The 14,627-nt window shown below is 46.8% G+C and overlaps 4 non-coding genes across 4 annotated transcripts; 3 read left to right on the top strand and 1 right to left on the bottom strand.

The window, feature by feature from the left end:
• Positions 1 to 3,187: 3,187 nt before the first annotated feature.
• On the top strand, positions 3,188 to 3,260 carry TRNAV-CAC. Its single transcript has one exon. It is a non-coding gene; the product is annotated as a tRNA-Val (tRNA).
• A 3,858-nt stretch (positions 3,261 to 7,118) lies between these two features.
• Positions 7,119 to 7,192, bottom strand: TRNAN-GUU. Its single transcript has one exon. It is a non-coding gene; the product is annotated as a tRNA-Asn (tRNA).
• A 676-nt stretch (positions 7,193 to 7,868) lies between these two features.
• TRNAH-GUG lies at positions 7,869 to 7,940 on the top strand. Its single transcript has one exon. It is a non-coding gene; the product is annotated as a tRNA-His (tRNA).
• Positions 7,941 to 13,678: 5,738 nt separating this feature from the next.
• On the top strand, positions 13,679 to 13,752 carry TRNAN-GUU. The gene has a single exon. It is a non-coding gene; the product is annotated as a tRNA-Asn (tRNA).
• Positions 13,753 to 14,627: the final 875 nt, after the last annotated feature.

Below are 14,627 nucleotides of genomic sequence, written 5' to 3'. Positions count from 1 at the left end.
GCTTCTCGGGCGGGAAAGGGCAGCCCTGCCCCTCTCCCAGACCCATCCAGGGGGCCAGGGGGCAGGGCAGGGCCCCTCAGCGCGGCTTCCGTCGCGGGGCAGGAATCGCACCGCCTCCCCTGGGGCCTGCAGAGAGGCTCGGAGGAGCGCTCCGTCGGGTTTGCAGGAACCCAGCGTGATGCGGGTGTTGGTTGGCGGTTCTCGAGCGCGGACTACACTTCCTACTGAAGGGGAGGGGACAGCTACTCCTTCTCCCGTCCCCGTGGAACCTCAAGGGGTCCCGACGCGACAGGAAGACCGTGAATCTCCTCCACCGGCTGGGCAGGGCAGGAGAAAAATAGCATCTGGAGGGAAGGAAAAGGGAAGAACACTAATGAAATTTCATGATGGAATGCTATTTTGAGGGCCCCATCTTTTGGAACCAAGCCCTCGGGTCGCTAGTGGAGACGCTGCGGTCCGGTTGCGTCCTCAGCTGCGTTGTGAGCCGAAGCAGAACAAGGCAGAGCACCCACCGTGGTGTCCAGGGAGGACGCTGCCGGCACTTCTTCAGGGTGGCAGCCCTGGAACTTCGTGTGAAGGAAACTCGGTAACTATTGCACCAAGAGGAGCAACCGCTGGAGATTCCTTCCCCAAACTTTCTAAACAGAGGAAAACAAGAGAGAGAGAGACTGAGAGAGAGCACATTAAAATCTTTCTCAGTATTTCTGCTTTCTGCCTATTGGTACTTGGTTCTGAGGTAAACGTGAAAACCCCACCAGACACTGACCGGGTCTGTGAAAACAGTCTTTATCTCCCTGTCCTTCCTACGTTAGGAATTGCACTCCGCAACCTGTTGAACAGGAAAACTATAAAAGGCAAATAAAAGGGGCACCTGGGTGGCTCAGTGGTTGGGTGTCTGCCTTTAGCTCGGGTCAAGATCCCAGGGTCTTGGGATTAGGTCCGCATCCGGCTCCCTGCAGGTAGCCTGCTTCTTCCTCTACCCATGTCTCTGCTTTTCTCTCTGTGTCTCTCATGAATGAATAAATAAAACCTTAAAATATATTTTTAAAAGGCAAATAAAAGAAGTTTCAGGTATTGTAAAAGGTAAAACAACACTGTTCTTCAACAAATAGTGTTGGGAAAACTGGACAGCCACATGCAGAAGAATAACACTGGACCACTTTCTTACACCATACACAAAAATTGATTCAAAATGGATAAAAGACCTAAATGTGAGACAGGAAACCATCAAAATCCTAGAGGAGAACACAGGTAGAAACCTCTTGGACCTCGGCAGTAGTAACTTGTTACTAGACACATTGCCGGAGGGAAAGGAAACAAAAGCGAAAATGAACTATTGGGACTTCATCAAAATAAAAAGCTTCTGCACAGTGAAAGAAACAATAAAAAAAAACCTAAAAGGCAGCCTACAGATTGGAAGAAGATATTTGCAAATGACATATCTGATAAAGGGTTAGTATCCAAAGTCTATAAAGAATTTATCAAACTCAGCACCCCCAAAAAACAAATCCAGTTAAGAAATGGCAGAAGACATGAATAGACAATTCACCAAAAAAAAAAAAAAAAAAAAAAATCTAGATGGCTAACAGACACATGAAAAGATGCTCAACATCACTGATCATCAGGGAAATACAAATCAAAACCACTATGACCTACCACCTCACACCTGACAAAATAGCTAAAATTAACAACACAAGAAACAACAGGTGTTGGTGAGGATACAGAGAATGGGGAGCCCTCTTGCAACTGTTGGTGGGAATGCAAACTGGTGCGACCACTCTGGAGAACAGTCTGGTGGTCTTTCAAAGAGTTAAAAATAGAACTACCCTATGATCCAGCAATTGCTCTACTAGGTATTTACCCAAAAGTTACAAAAATACAGATTCAAAGGGGTACATCAGCCCCAATGTTTATAGCAGCATTATCAACAATAGACAAACTATGAAGAGAGCCCATATGTCCAAGGACCGATGAGTGGATAAAGAAGATATGCTGTATATATACAATGGACTATTAGCCATCAAAAAATGAAATCTTGCCATGTGCAACTATGTGTATTATAGTAAGTGAAGTAAGTCAGTCAGAGACAGATAAGTGCCATATACTCTCACTGATATGTGAAATTTGAGAAAAAAAACAGATGAACATATGTGAAGGGGGGGGAAAGAAAAGAAGAAACAAACCATAAGACTCCTAAGGATAGAGAACAAACAGGGTCAATGCGCGGGTGGGGGATGGGCTAGATGGGTGATCAGTCTTAAAGAGGACACTTGTGATGAGCACTGGGTGTTCTTTGTAAGCGATGAATCACTGAATTCTACTCCAGAAACCAATATTGCACTATATATTAACTAAAATTTAAATTTAAAAAAACTGCTCCTCAAAATGCATCTCAAGACCAGTGAGAGAGAAATCCAACAATTCTGATATTTGTGTGTATCGACTAGATTTATACTTTATCTGGTCTTGGAACGAATTCAGCATCGACAAGGAATCGTGGATTGGCCTGTATGGTGTTGGATATTTTAAAACAGTCAAATGTCCTAACATGTAGCCTTTGCTATGGTACTAAAACTATACAGGCACGATTACAATATTGGACTTACATTAGTCCAGTAGAAAAAGTGACAGCGGCAGGAATGGGAAGGACCGCCTGGGCCGAGGGGACCGCGGAGGAGCGCACAGCGAAGGGCTGGGAAGAGGCGCTCAGGGCCGGGGCCGCGGGGCCCGCGGGGCCCGCGGGGGCGGGGGGAGCCGGTCCCCGGGCTCCTGGGAGGATTCCCAGCCCCGAGCGCTGACCGCCCCGCGGGGACCGTCCCGGCGACCGCCCCGGAGGGCGGGTGACCCCAAGGGGGCGGTGGGGGCGCCTGGGGCTCGGACGCAGCTGACCCGCCCCCCCTTCTCCCGGAAGGGGGTCCCAGCACTGGGGTCCCTCCAATCGGATCTGGAAACCCTGCGTTGGATGCGGATCCCGAAGCCGGACTGCCGAGGCCCCCAGAGTCTTGGGCGCCCGGGATGGTGGAGACGCGGAACCCCAGCCGGGCCGCTCGGGGCTGCGGTCCCCCGGCCTGCGGGCTCGCGGGTGCTCCCAGGGGCCTTTGCACTCGGCAAAGAAACTGGTGGGCAGAACAGTAGTGGCAGCACCAGGCTTTTCAGGGTCCTGGCAGAGGGCGCCGCCGGCGGCCTGGTTTCCGTAGTGTAGTGGTTATCACGTTCGCCTCACACGCGAAAGGTCCCCGGTTCGAAACCGGGCGGAAACAGCCCTCTTTCTTACCCCAAGTTCTATTCTTGCTCCAAACACACAAAGGACCATGGGCTCGGCCAATGGGGCCTGGGCCTGCTTGCGCAGCTCCCTTTGCCATTCAGAAATAAACAAACAAAACAAACCTCACGCCTGAGGCTGGATGGGGTTCTGCTGCTGCCTGAAAGACTCAGACTCGCCAGCACTTAACAACCTGACTGGCCTCCTTGGTCTGCTCCCCCTCACGCTGGACATCAGGCCAAGAAGAGCACACAGGGCAACCTGGACTTCAGGTTACTTTTACATCCAGAAAACCCCTGATCTGCTCCTCTGGCCCTAAGTCTCCTCTACAGGCTGACGGGTGCTATGGCTATGAAAGCCAACACGTTCTTCCCTGTGCAGCAACCTTGGGCAGCAACCTTGGCTTCCCCCCCAACCGCCCCCCCCCCACACACACACCCCACCATTACTGAAAGGTAGATTTGCCTGTCAGAACTATAGAAAACCAACTGCACCTGGGACTCAAGCCAAAGATGCGAAGATTAAGAGCTTTGGGCTCCACCTAATGAGCCCACGGGGACGCCAAAGGAGCCTTTCAGGTACCGTCCTCAGGAGGGCCCTTGGACTAGTTCGAGGTCATGAAGTAGAGGGACTCTGCTCCTTGCCTGCTGAGAGCCAAGGCCGCCCCTTACTCCTAAGGAAACGGAGGCTCAGAAAGAGAGCATGGCCCTGGCTCTGCCACACACAGGGCTAAGCTAGACCAGAATGCAGCACAGGCCAGTGCCCTCGTGGTCAGGCCTCAGAGCCCCAGGTGTGGCTGAGGCTGGGAGAGGTGAGGAGCAGGGGGTAAGGCTGGGAGCCTTGGGTGGCTGCTCAGCCCGTCAGGCCGCTGGAACCGTCCTCACTTTTGCTTTGTCCCCCTAGTAAATATAACTTTTACTGCAAAGGCCAAAGCAGAGATCTTGCACGGTCTACTGATAATCTAGTGGCTAGGATTCCCCTCTTTCACAGCTACTACTCAAGTCAAGGAAAATCTTTTCCCAGCTTCTTAGTGTGAAGAAGCCTCTTCTTAATCTGGAGTGGTAGGTATGTCCCAAGGTCCAGGTGCAGAGAGCCTCTGCACCGAATCCCTAAAGAGATCCAAAGCATCTCCCAGAGGCAGGGAGAGTGCGATGTTATGTCTTGTCCTGGTCTTGACCTGGTCCTGGCTGCAGTCTGAGTTGGTGTTGTGTTTAATTGTGTCCCTCCCTGAAGTGGAGTAGTGACTGAGCTTTCATTTTCAAGATCCCAATGGGGGTCTAAGGATGCTATTGATGAGGTTTTATTCTTGCACTTGCTTTCTTGGTGAGTCTGTAACTCAGAAGGGGAAAAAAAAGTTCAGCTGTGGATAAATTAGTAGTTTCAGTGCTAGGTACAAGGAAAAAATTCAAGATGATAGTAAGGATGAACCTCAAATACTTTTAACAAACTAAATAATTTTCATAATTGAAGGGTGCCTGGGTAGTTCAGTTGGTTAAGTGACTAATTCTTGATGTTAGCTCAAGTCAAGATCTCAGAGTCATGATCCCAGGGTCATGATTTCAGGGGCTTCACTGCTCAGTGAGGAGACTGCTTGAGATACTCTCTCCATCTTCCCCTTCCCCCACTCCTCATTTCAAATAAATAAGTCTTTAAAACATTTTAGTAATTGACCTATAATGGCATAGAAAATGTTTATGTCATATCATATTTCTAATGAGGACTCCTTGTATGCATCAGACTGGTTTAATAATATTGGTCTAAAAACTGCTTTGTCTTTTCGATTTTCTAACAATTTAGAAAATACTGGTAGTATGGTTTTCTATTTTGTAGAAGTCTTGGATTTATGTCGCTTCAAAATCTTACAAACACTAAACATCCTAAATTACCTATCCTAGTTTTACTGGTCATTGACAAACTTTAATTCCAATAACTAACTTTATAAAATTTAAAATTATGTGTTCCAGTAAATAAAATACACTAGAACCATGTGGTTCCAGTATACCATATACCTAACATATTCTATATAATATCTTTTAAATGAAGATTAAGTTTTTAAAATTCTAGAAATCATCGTGATTTAATTATTCCACTCACAATTTTCAATAAATGTTTTAGGTATCATCTAATATATGATTCCAACATATATTTCTCTATTATGTGTCAGCTCCCTTTGAAATGTTAAGATCTATTGTTATCTTTAAGTTCTTTGAATGCTATTAAATTGAATTAATATATAATCTTTGCCTGGACAATTCCTAATTAAGGAGAAATAACAGGGGTGCCTGGGTAGTTCAGTCAGTTAAACACCCAACTCTTGATTTTGGCTCAGGTCATGCTCTCAGGGTCCTGAGATTGCACTCTGCATCAGGCTCCCCACTCAGTGGAGATTTTGCTTGAGATTCTCTCCCTCTCCCTCTGCCCCTCCCTGCTCTAAGATAAACAATATATATATATATATATATATATATACACAAACATACACATGTGTGTGTGTGTAAAGAGAAATAACACTATTTTTAATATAATGCTGCATATTTTTATAGATTATAGGGTGGCTTGGGTTAAGTGTTTGAGAGGAAATGTGAGTACCTTTAGGGGGTGTTGGTATAGGCAGCCATCATTGTCACTTTAAGAGGTGTAAAACATATGCAATGTCTGCTCCAGGAAGTAAGGAGCTGTTACTGGAGGCCTGGGGTTTTCCTGGGGTGCTTGTTTATAGAAAACATCTTTAAAGGATTGGGGGGAAGGAGGAAATGTGGAATTCTATGCCTCCTCCCCCTAAAAAAGTCTTTCAAAAATGAAGGTGAATGATGACTTTTACACACAGATGTGAAAGACTGGGTGCCTGGTGACTCGGTTGGTTGGGCAGCGGCCTCTGGCTCAGGTCATGATCCCAGGATCCTGGGATCAAGCTCACATTGGGCTTCCTGCTCAGTGGGGAGCCTTCTTCTCCCCTCTCCCTCTCCCTGCTTGTACTCTCTCATGCTGTCTCTCTCTCAAAAGAATAAAATCTTTAAAAAAAAAAAAAATATGGAAGACTTCATCACCAACAGATCCACACTGCAAAAAATGTTCAAGGAGTCCTTCAGGAAGAAGGACACTGATACCAGATGTATATAGCCAAAGGGATGAAGGACAACAGAAATGATACTTGCATGAGAAAATATATGATTTTTTCTTATTATTTAAATCTATAAAAACAAGGGACAGATTAAACAAAGGTAATGACAATGGATTGTAAGGTTTATAACATACAAAATAAAATGCATCACAAAACTAGCATAAAGGCAGGAAGAGGAGAAATGTTAAGGTGTATGAGATCACTTAAAGGCCAACTGTGGTGAATTACAGATGTATGCTATGAAGCCTAAAGCAGTAGCTGAAATAATAAAAGAAAGATCTGTAAGTCGACAAAAGGAGAAAAAAAAGGAATCATATGGAAAATATATAGACTATGATACAGCAATTGCTCTTCTAGCATTCTATGGTAAAGATGGGTACAGGTATTGACTGCATATGACTGCAGTATTATTTACAATACCAATGGCATAAAACCGAATTAATTTCAAAAGTATATGGAAACGGTTAAATAAATACTAACACATAGAAACTTCATTGTTAAAAGGAAATCAGAGGGTAAAGATGATGACTCTACTCCTTTGAAGATTCCTAATGACCTATTTTCCTCTTGAGCTCTTTGAGGATCCGAGGATCCATGAGGATCTTGGCTTAGGTTCTCTTGTACACAAGACACATAAGGACAGGAGGGTGTTAGAGGCATTTCTCCCCCTTCAGGTGAGAAGATGCACAGCGTAGAAACAATTGCAAACACTGTCACGTTCTAAAAATGCCGCCACGTCCCTGGGTGGGCTCGAACCACCAAGCTTTCGGTTAACAGCCGAACGCGCTAACCGATTGCGCCACAGAGACCCGCGAATGCTCGCGTCCCCATCCAACAAAGAGCAAGCATGCACTCGGCGCTAGGGGGAGCCACCGCCTTTGCAGAGAGAGTCGGAAAACCGTAGAGTAGATGCGGCGTGCAACCCGCGTGTTGGGCGGTTCCGAAGGCAGAAGGACAGCCGGCGGGACAGCCTCCCCACACCTCGTTCCATACCCTCTTCGGATGCGAGTGCCCCCGCAGACCCCGAGGCCGTAACCCCCCGGCCTGAGGCCAGGAGGGCCCAGGGGAAGCTCATCGCCTAGTGGGCTCGTCCCCCGGCTCTTGGAGTTGCTTCGCCCTCATCTGCCCATCTGCGCTGTCCGCGCTCGGCTCGGTTGCGGTCGGTGGATCAAAAGAGGGAGTGTAAGGAGGAGGGAAAAAGGTGAGGAAAGCGTGGACGCTGCAAAGATACTTCCCAGGAGGCCCGTGCGGATGATCGCGCTGGATGCACTGGAGATGATAAATGCATCGTAATGGGGAGGAGGAAAACGAAGGGAAGACAGGAGGGAACAGCACGAGGACCTGTAGTTGTCCAGGAACACACTTGATCTTAGTTAAAAGGCCGAGAATTGGTGTCGTGGCCCAAGAGCAAAGCGGCGCAATAATTGGAATGAATTGTCAAAATTAGTAGATCAAGACCCGAGCCTGCCACCAGGACCGTGGCGCGCCGTGATCGTATAGTGGTTAGTACTCTGCGTTGTGGCCGCAGCAACCTCGGTTCGAATCCGAGTCACGGCAAGGCTTCCGTTTTTTTTGCTTAGGGTTTCAAACCTCAGGGGACGCTCTCCTTACTGCAGGCAGACAGCCACGCTTTTCGAGGGCCACCAATGCCATATAGTCAGCTGAAGAGAGGAAAAGGGAATAGTTCACTAAGCTATATATAACTCTGTCACAGAAAAAACCCCGGGCGGGCTCCATATTTCACCATTCAACAGAAAATATCTGAAGATGAGGTGCGAGCTCTCAATAAGCCCTGTGTGCAGCTTCCCCTAAGGAAATGGTCTAGTCATATAGTTTTTTTTTTTCTGTAGTTAATATTTCACACATCAGTGAAACTTGTACACAAAAAGAGCAGATTTTAAAGTTTGCAATACATTCCAGACTGGTTCTGGTCTACGTTGGATTCTCTAACGCCTCATAGCCAATTTTTATCCTAAAAAGGAAATTAGTAATGTGTATTCACAGAACGAATTGCTCAGATAATTAGTGGACAGCTATCTAAATACTCAAATATGCAATCATCACCAGGATCAAGATAGAAATTTTCTATCATCCAAACATGGATGGCCCTTTGATACACTTCCCAGGTAATGCTTATCCATCCCTGCTATTTTAAACTATTCTGATGTCTACCCCCACAGATTAGGCTGGTCCTTTCTTTAAATTCACATGAATGAATATACATTTTTTTCCATCTAACTATTATCAAACAACATTACGGTTTTTAATATGTGTTATTGCATTTGTCACACTTTAATTTTGGTGTTAATGGGCAGCCCGGGTGGCTCAGCGGTTTAGCGCTGCCTTCAGCTCAGGCCCTGATCCTGGAGTCCCGTCGGGCTCCCTGTGTGGAGCCTGCTTCTCCCTCTGCTGTGTCTCTGCCGCTCTCTGCAGCTGTGTGTCTCTCATGAATAAATAAAATATTTTAAAAAATAATTTTGGTGTTAATAACAATGATAATGGTGTAATGATAAGTATCACACCGACATAAAACTAAAGGCAAATGATAGATATTTGAGTAACTTCGATCTACAGCGTTTGAGGAAAGACTCCTACAAATGCCGCTCTCCTAGTAATTTGTGGATATGTGAATAAATGTCCACTGAAGGAAATGGAGCCATGGGCCAAACAAAACAAAACACACAGCTCTGCAAGGAGAGCAAGACCACCACCGTTCTTCTATTCTGGAGGTGCTAGAATGGAAGAGTGGAGAGGAGCAGTAAGGCAAGTCAGAGCAAAGCGGAATTTTTATGGTCACTGAAGGGTGCGGCCTCCTGTCCCCAAGGCCCTCCCAGGGATGGATGGGTCGACGGAAGCAACGTTGAGAAGCGGTCCAGGGCGCAGAGTCCAGGCTTCTGCTGGCTCGGTCGCCAAGTGTCTCTTCTGGGGAAGAGCTTCCCCCACGGGATATCCCTGCTCTCCCCGGAGGAGCCACGGGAGAGGCGCTGACGTGGCCTCCGGGAGGAGCAAGGGTCCCGGGCCCCGAGCGGGCCCTGCAGGGGCTGAGCCTGGGAGCCGCACGGCGGCCGCAGCTTCTCCCTCCTCCCGTTGTGTGGCAAACGTCGATTCAACTCCCTCCGCAGGCACCGGGGAGAAGCGGCCGGGCCCTTTTCGCGGGTCGAGGGCGGGTGGGAGGGGTGGCGGTTTACGGTCCCCAGGAACACAGCGGGAGGAAGACGAGGAGGGAGAGGGAGAAGCCGTGGCCAGCCCGGGCGGGCCCGAGAGGGCGCCCTGGACGCGGGAGCCTGAACGCGGAGGCAGGTCTCGGGCCTCCCTGTACCCAGAAGGGGTGCCGCCTCCGACGTGGCCCCAAAGGGAAGGTGGAGCGGGAGGCCTTCGGGCGACGTCCCTCGGGCTTCCCCTGCTCGCCGCGTGGCCTTTCTTCTGCCGGGGACCGCCCCCCCCCCCAGCCTGCGAGAAATTCCCGGCCTGGTGCTGAGCTCGACCGGCCGGGTCCTGGCGCGGGAGCAGAGGTCACCGCAGACACCTGCTGGCGGACGGGAGGTGCGGTGCAACCAGCAGTTACATCGTCACGAAATAGGAGAGCGGGAGGATGAGAGTGCGGACCCGGTTTCCCAAGCAGGGCTGAAAGCGATACCAGGAGGGAGAAACGCGCCTGAGGCGACCAGCCTCGGGGTTCCCCCCACACAAACACCAGCAGACTTGAAGTCTTTGGCTTCCGTGGCCAGGAGCTGTGAACCTCAGAACCCACAGGCAGCGTATAAGGTGGGCAGGAGGTAGCCGCAAATGCTCATCAAGGTCGGGAGAAGGAGATGATATAGGTAATGGGTAGAGTTGTCAATCCTGTGGGATGTTGGATCCAATCCCAGGACCTCCTGGAATCGGTCCTGGATAGACTGTGGGTCAGGTCCGTGCCCCGGATGGACGAGGAAGGGGAATGTGTGAGAGAGGTCCGTGTTCAAATGTGATAAATGTGAGTTTGTGCGCGCGCGCGCGCGTGTGTGTGTGTGTGTGTGTGTTTACATGATGCTTTCTCAGATAAGGCTTTTTAAAATGCTATCTAAAAATATAAAGATAAAATAAAGTAAAATAAATGCCGTCTAAAAAAATAAAATGCCATCTAAAGGAAGTAAAATACTGTGGAGGAATCACTGGAGATAGCTTGGGAAGAACGTAATCCAGAAAATACCTGTGCAAGTTATCTCTGCAGACTTTCGCTGGATCCAGTAAACAGCCATCGCAACTAGACAGAAACTGTGTTGTAAAGATTTCCAAAAGAGTCATTCTCACTCAGCACTTGACAGGTTTGGAGGATAATTTCTGAATCTTCCTGTAATCATGGAGAATGCTAATACCATCATTCCTGCATGTATGGGAGCCTAATGGATTCCACGAAGAGCGTTTTAGAAGTATTTTCTATGCATTGTTATTGCTGGCTCCCAAGAATATTTTGGTTTTGAGAATGTCACAGATTTTTTTGAATTAAAACTAAAATTCTATAGCTTATAGAGAATTTGGGAGAATACATTCACAATATTTGGTACAAGAATTTCTTATAGAACTTAAAAAGCCATAAATATAAAAGAAAAAATGAAACAAAAAAGATTTCATCCAAATTAAAGACTTGTACTCATAAAAATCACCATATGAAAGTCAAAAGTTAAGTTGCAAACTAATAAACTATATTAGCCATATTACTTTAAGAGTCTCAATTGGGACTCCCGGGTGGCTCAGTGGTTGAGCGGCTGCCTTTGGCTCAGGGCGTGATCCCAGGTCCAGGAATGGAGTCCCACATCAGGCTCCCTGCGAGGAGCCTGCTTCTCCTTCTGCCTCTCTCTCTGTGTCTCTCGTGAAAAACTAAAATCTTAAAAAAAAAAAAAAGATGTCTTGATTATTCAAATATATGAAGAGTTTTTATAAATCAGTCATAAAAATGTAAACCAAATAAAAGTAGGCAAAATATTTTTTTAAAATATTTTAATAGACTATCTTCACAAAGTAAGATATCCTAATGACCATAAGTTCTAAGAAACATTCTTGAGGGGTGCCTAGGTGGCTCAGTCGGTTAAGTGTCCAACTCTTGAGCTCAGCTCAGATTTTGATCTCAGGGTGGTGAGTTCAAGGTGTGAAGGCTCTTCTAAAATTTTATTCTTGATATTTTTTACTTACTTGGGAAATACAAATTAAAATACAAGGAAATAGGGGCACCTGAGTGGCTCAGTGGTTGAGTGTCTGCCTTCGGCTTAAAGCATGATCCCAGGATCCAGGATCAGGTCCCACATCAGGCTCCTTGCAAGGAGCCTGCTTCTCCCTCTTCCTATGTCTCTGCCTCTCTCTCCGTGTGTCTTTGGTGAATAAATAAATAAAATCTTTAAAAAAATAAAATAAAAAACAAGGAAATAATATTACACACCCTCCAGCATGGCTATATTTAAAAGGATTAGTATACCAAATGCTGATAAGAATGTGGAGCAATTGCAGTAGTTACTGGTTCAAAACCATTCTAGAGGACTATTGGCAATTTCTAATAAAGTTGAACTCATACCTACTCCATGATGTAATGCATCTATTGATGCACAAGTACACAGAAAGACTGCTACAGAATAGTCATCAAAACACTAAGAATATTCATCAATAGCATTAATTAATACCAAATAACACTAAAGTATTCCAGTAATACCAAAATTAAGAAGTGATGTATGCATCAATATGGATATAGTTAATAAACATAATGTTGCAAAAAAGGCAAATGCAAAATATAAGCATTCATTCATTTGAATTTCAAGAATAAGCAATAGTAACCTCAAGAAGAGCAAATAGAGGGATGCCTGGGTGGCTCAGCATTTGAGTGTCTGCCTTTGGCTCAGGGTGTGATCCTGGAGTCCTGGGATTGAGTCCCACATTGGGCTTCCTGCACAGAGCCTGCTTCTCCTCTCTCTGCCTATGTCTTTGCCTCTCTGTGTGTCCCTCATGAATAAACAAATAACATATTTTTTAAAGAAAGAATAGCAAACAGACCTCAAACTAGTAATTAAGCAAGATAGGGTATGAATTACCTGGGGTTCAACATACACTTCTGGGATTATGGCAATTTCTCATAATTTGATTTGGGTGATGATTACCGTTGCCCACATTCAACAAAGTGTGCATTATAGATCTCTGATTTTTACTCTATGTGAGCTATAGATCAATAGTTTACTGTTTCCATTAAAAAAAAAAAAAAAGCTGATGGCAGGTGGAAACAAGCTGAGGTAGACCATGACAACTTGTATGCATTTTATCCTAAACTCGAAAAACCTCGTTCTCATTTAGTGTAACCCTCCCCCCACACACACACCAAACTTGAAATATCTTTACCAGAAAAAAAGACTATGAGGATACTATTTCATTAGTGAAAGCTATAGGCCAGTCTCCTTGAAAGGCAGTTTTTCACCTTTGGGGATGTTTTCTGCTCAGCAGTGAGAGACAAGGAAACTTCCAAGCTTTCATTCGCTTTCGCTGACGCCTGAGGGTGTGTGCACTGTGGGATTTACTCCTCTTCTGACCCCGTCGCGCCGTGGGGTGGGCAGTGTGCTCCGCTCCTAAGTATCCCCTGTTCCGACTGCCGCCCCCTAAGATGCACAGCTGGTGCTGGGCTCAAGAGCAGCCCGAAAGACAGGTCAGACGCTTCTCTACCGCCACTCGGCTTGAAGCGCGGTCGCTGCAGCCACGAGGCCACTAGCTACCATGCGGGCACGACGCCCACAGTCCTGCGGCAGCCACCGCACTTCCAACAGTCTCTCGATGTAAAAATATTCACACTTCTTTTTTGCTGTTTCATTCTTGGACACTTACAGATGTTCGTGCCGTTTTCTTTCATACTCTTCTCGGTTTCCCCCTCCCCATTCTGCTGCTACATAATAAAACAATTTTCTTATCTCAGGTCCCGGCCTGGGCCTTTTTGCAAGCTTCCTAGCAGGCTCTTCGCCTCACCCGTACCTCTCCTTGCTTTCGCTCCTTTGCGCGTTTCCTCTTTTCCCCTGGTCTCTTTTCCCGCTCTCGCCCCCCGCCCCCCACCGCCCCCCACCGTCCCCCAACGCCCCCCTTTATCTTTCTGGTTCCCGCACAGCCGCCGCAGTTCCGCGGATTGCCCTTTGCCTTCCGAATCACCCGACGCTCGGCGAACACCCAGCCTTGATTCTTCCCGCGGAGTTTTCTGAAAAGCTTTGGAGGCCGCGTCCGGTCCTGCAAAGGCGATGCTCCCCTTGGAGCTGAGTGCGTGCTCTGCATCGCGCGGAGAGGGTGCGCTCTCGCCGGTCTCTGTGGCGCGACCGGTCAGCGCGTTCTGCTGTTAACCGGAAGGTTGGTGGTTCGAGCCCACCCAGGGACGGGGCGTTCTCGCTGGAGAAGCGACCTTAGGATATCCTTCAGGGGAAGGTTATCCCATCCCAGATCCTGGGAGGAGCAAATGTGCTAGAAAGCAACATGGACAACCGAGGTTGTCCTGCCTCCTGCCTCGATAGGAGCTTCTTCTATCACGTGTGCTAGTGTTTATTTAAGCCTTATGTACTTTTGAAATTAATTTGGTTCTATGTTAATATTACAAACAATGCCGTAGTCATTCTTGTACACACAACTTTGACACTTGTGCAAATATTTCTGTAGAGTCCTGGAAAAAGCATTCCACCATTGTTTTTACATGATTCCATTTTCTCTCCTTTGTTGGCTGGTTAGCTATAACTCTTGTTGTTGTTGGCGGCGGCGGCGGCGGTGGTGGTGGTGGTGGTGGTGTTATTTCAGCGACTGTTTTAGGCTTTATGGCATACATCCACAACTCATCGGTCTCCCTCCAAGGGATCTCCTACCTCTTCACATTTCTCCCCTACTAGCCTTTATGCTATTGTTATCATGTGTTTTACTTTACATGTTATAAAATCCACAATCCATTGTTACATTCTGGCTTAAACTGTCATGTTTTTAAACAGATTTATGTAATAAGAACTCATTTTATTAATTGAGTTATTATTAATAATAACTCATAATTGCATCATGCAGATGGCAATTTCTGTCATCCTTTATCCCTTTGGGTACATATAGATTTTCATCTGGTATCAATGCCTTCTTCCTGGAGAGTCCTGGTGATGTAGTCTTCCAGCATTTGTATGTCTGTGAATGTCATTATTCCCCTTCATTTCTGAAAGACTTTTTGGGGTGGAGAGGAGGCATAGAATTCCACCTTGCCTGCTCCCCTAAGTCATTTAAAGA

Source organism: Canis lupus, chromosome 17 (assembly GCF_011100685.1).
Source record: "Canis lupus familiaris isolate Mischka breed German Shepherd chromosome 17, alternate assembly UU_Cfam_GSD_1.0, whole genome shotgun sequence".
In the NCBI taxonomy this organism is placed as follows: Eukaryota; Metazoa; Chordata; class Mammalia; order Carnivora; family Canidae; genus Canis; species Canis lupus.
The sequence above is the reverse complement of the archived record's forward strand: the minus strand, read 5'-3'. Positions and strand labels throughout refer to the sequence as shown.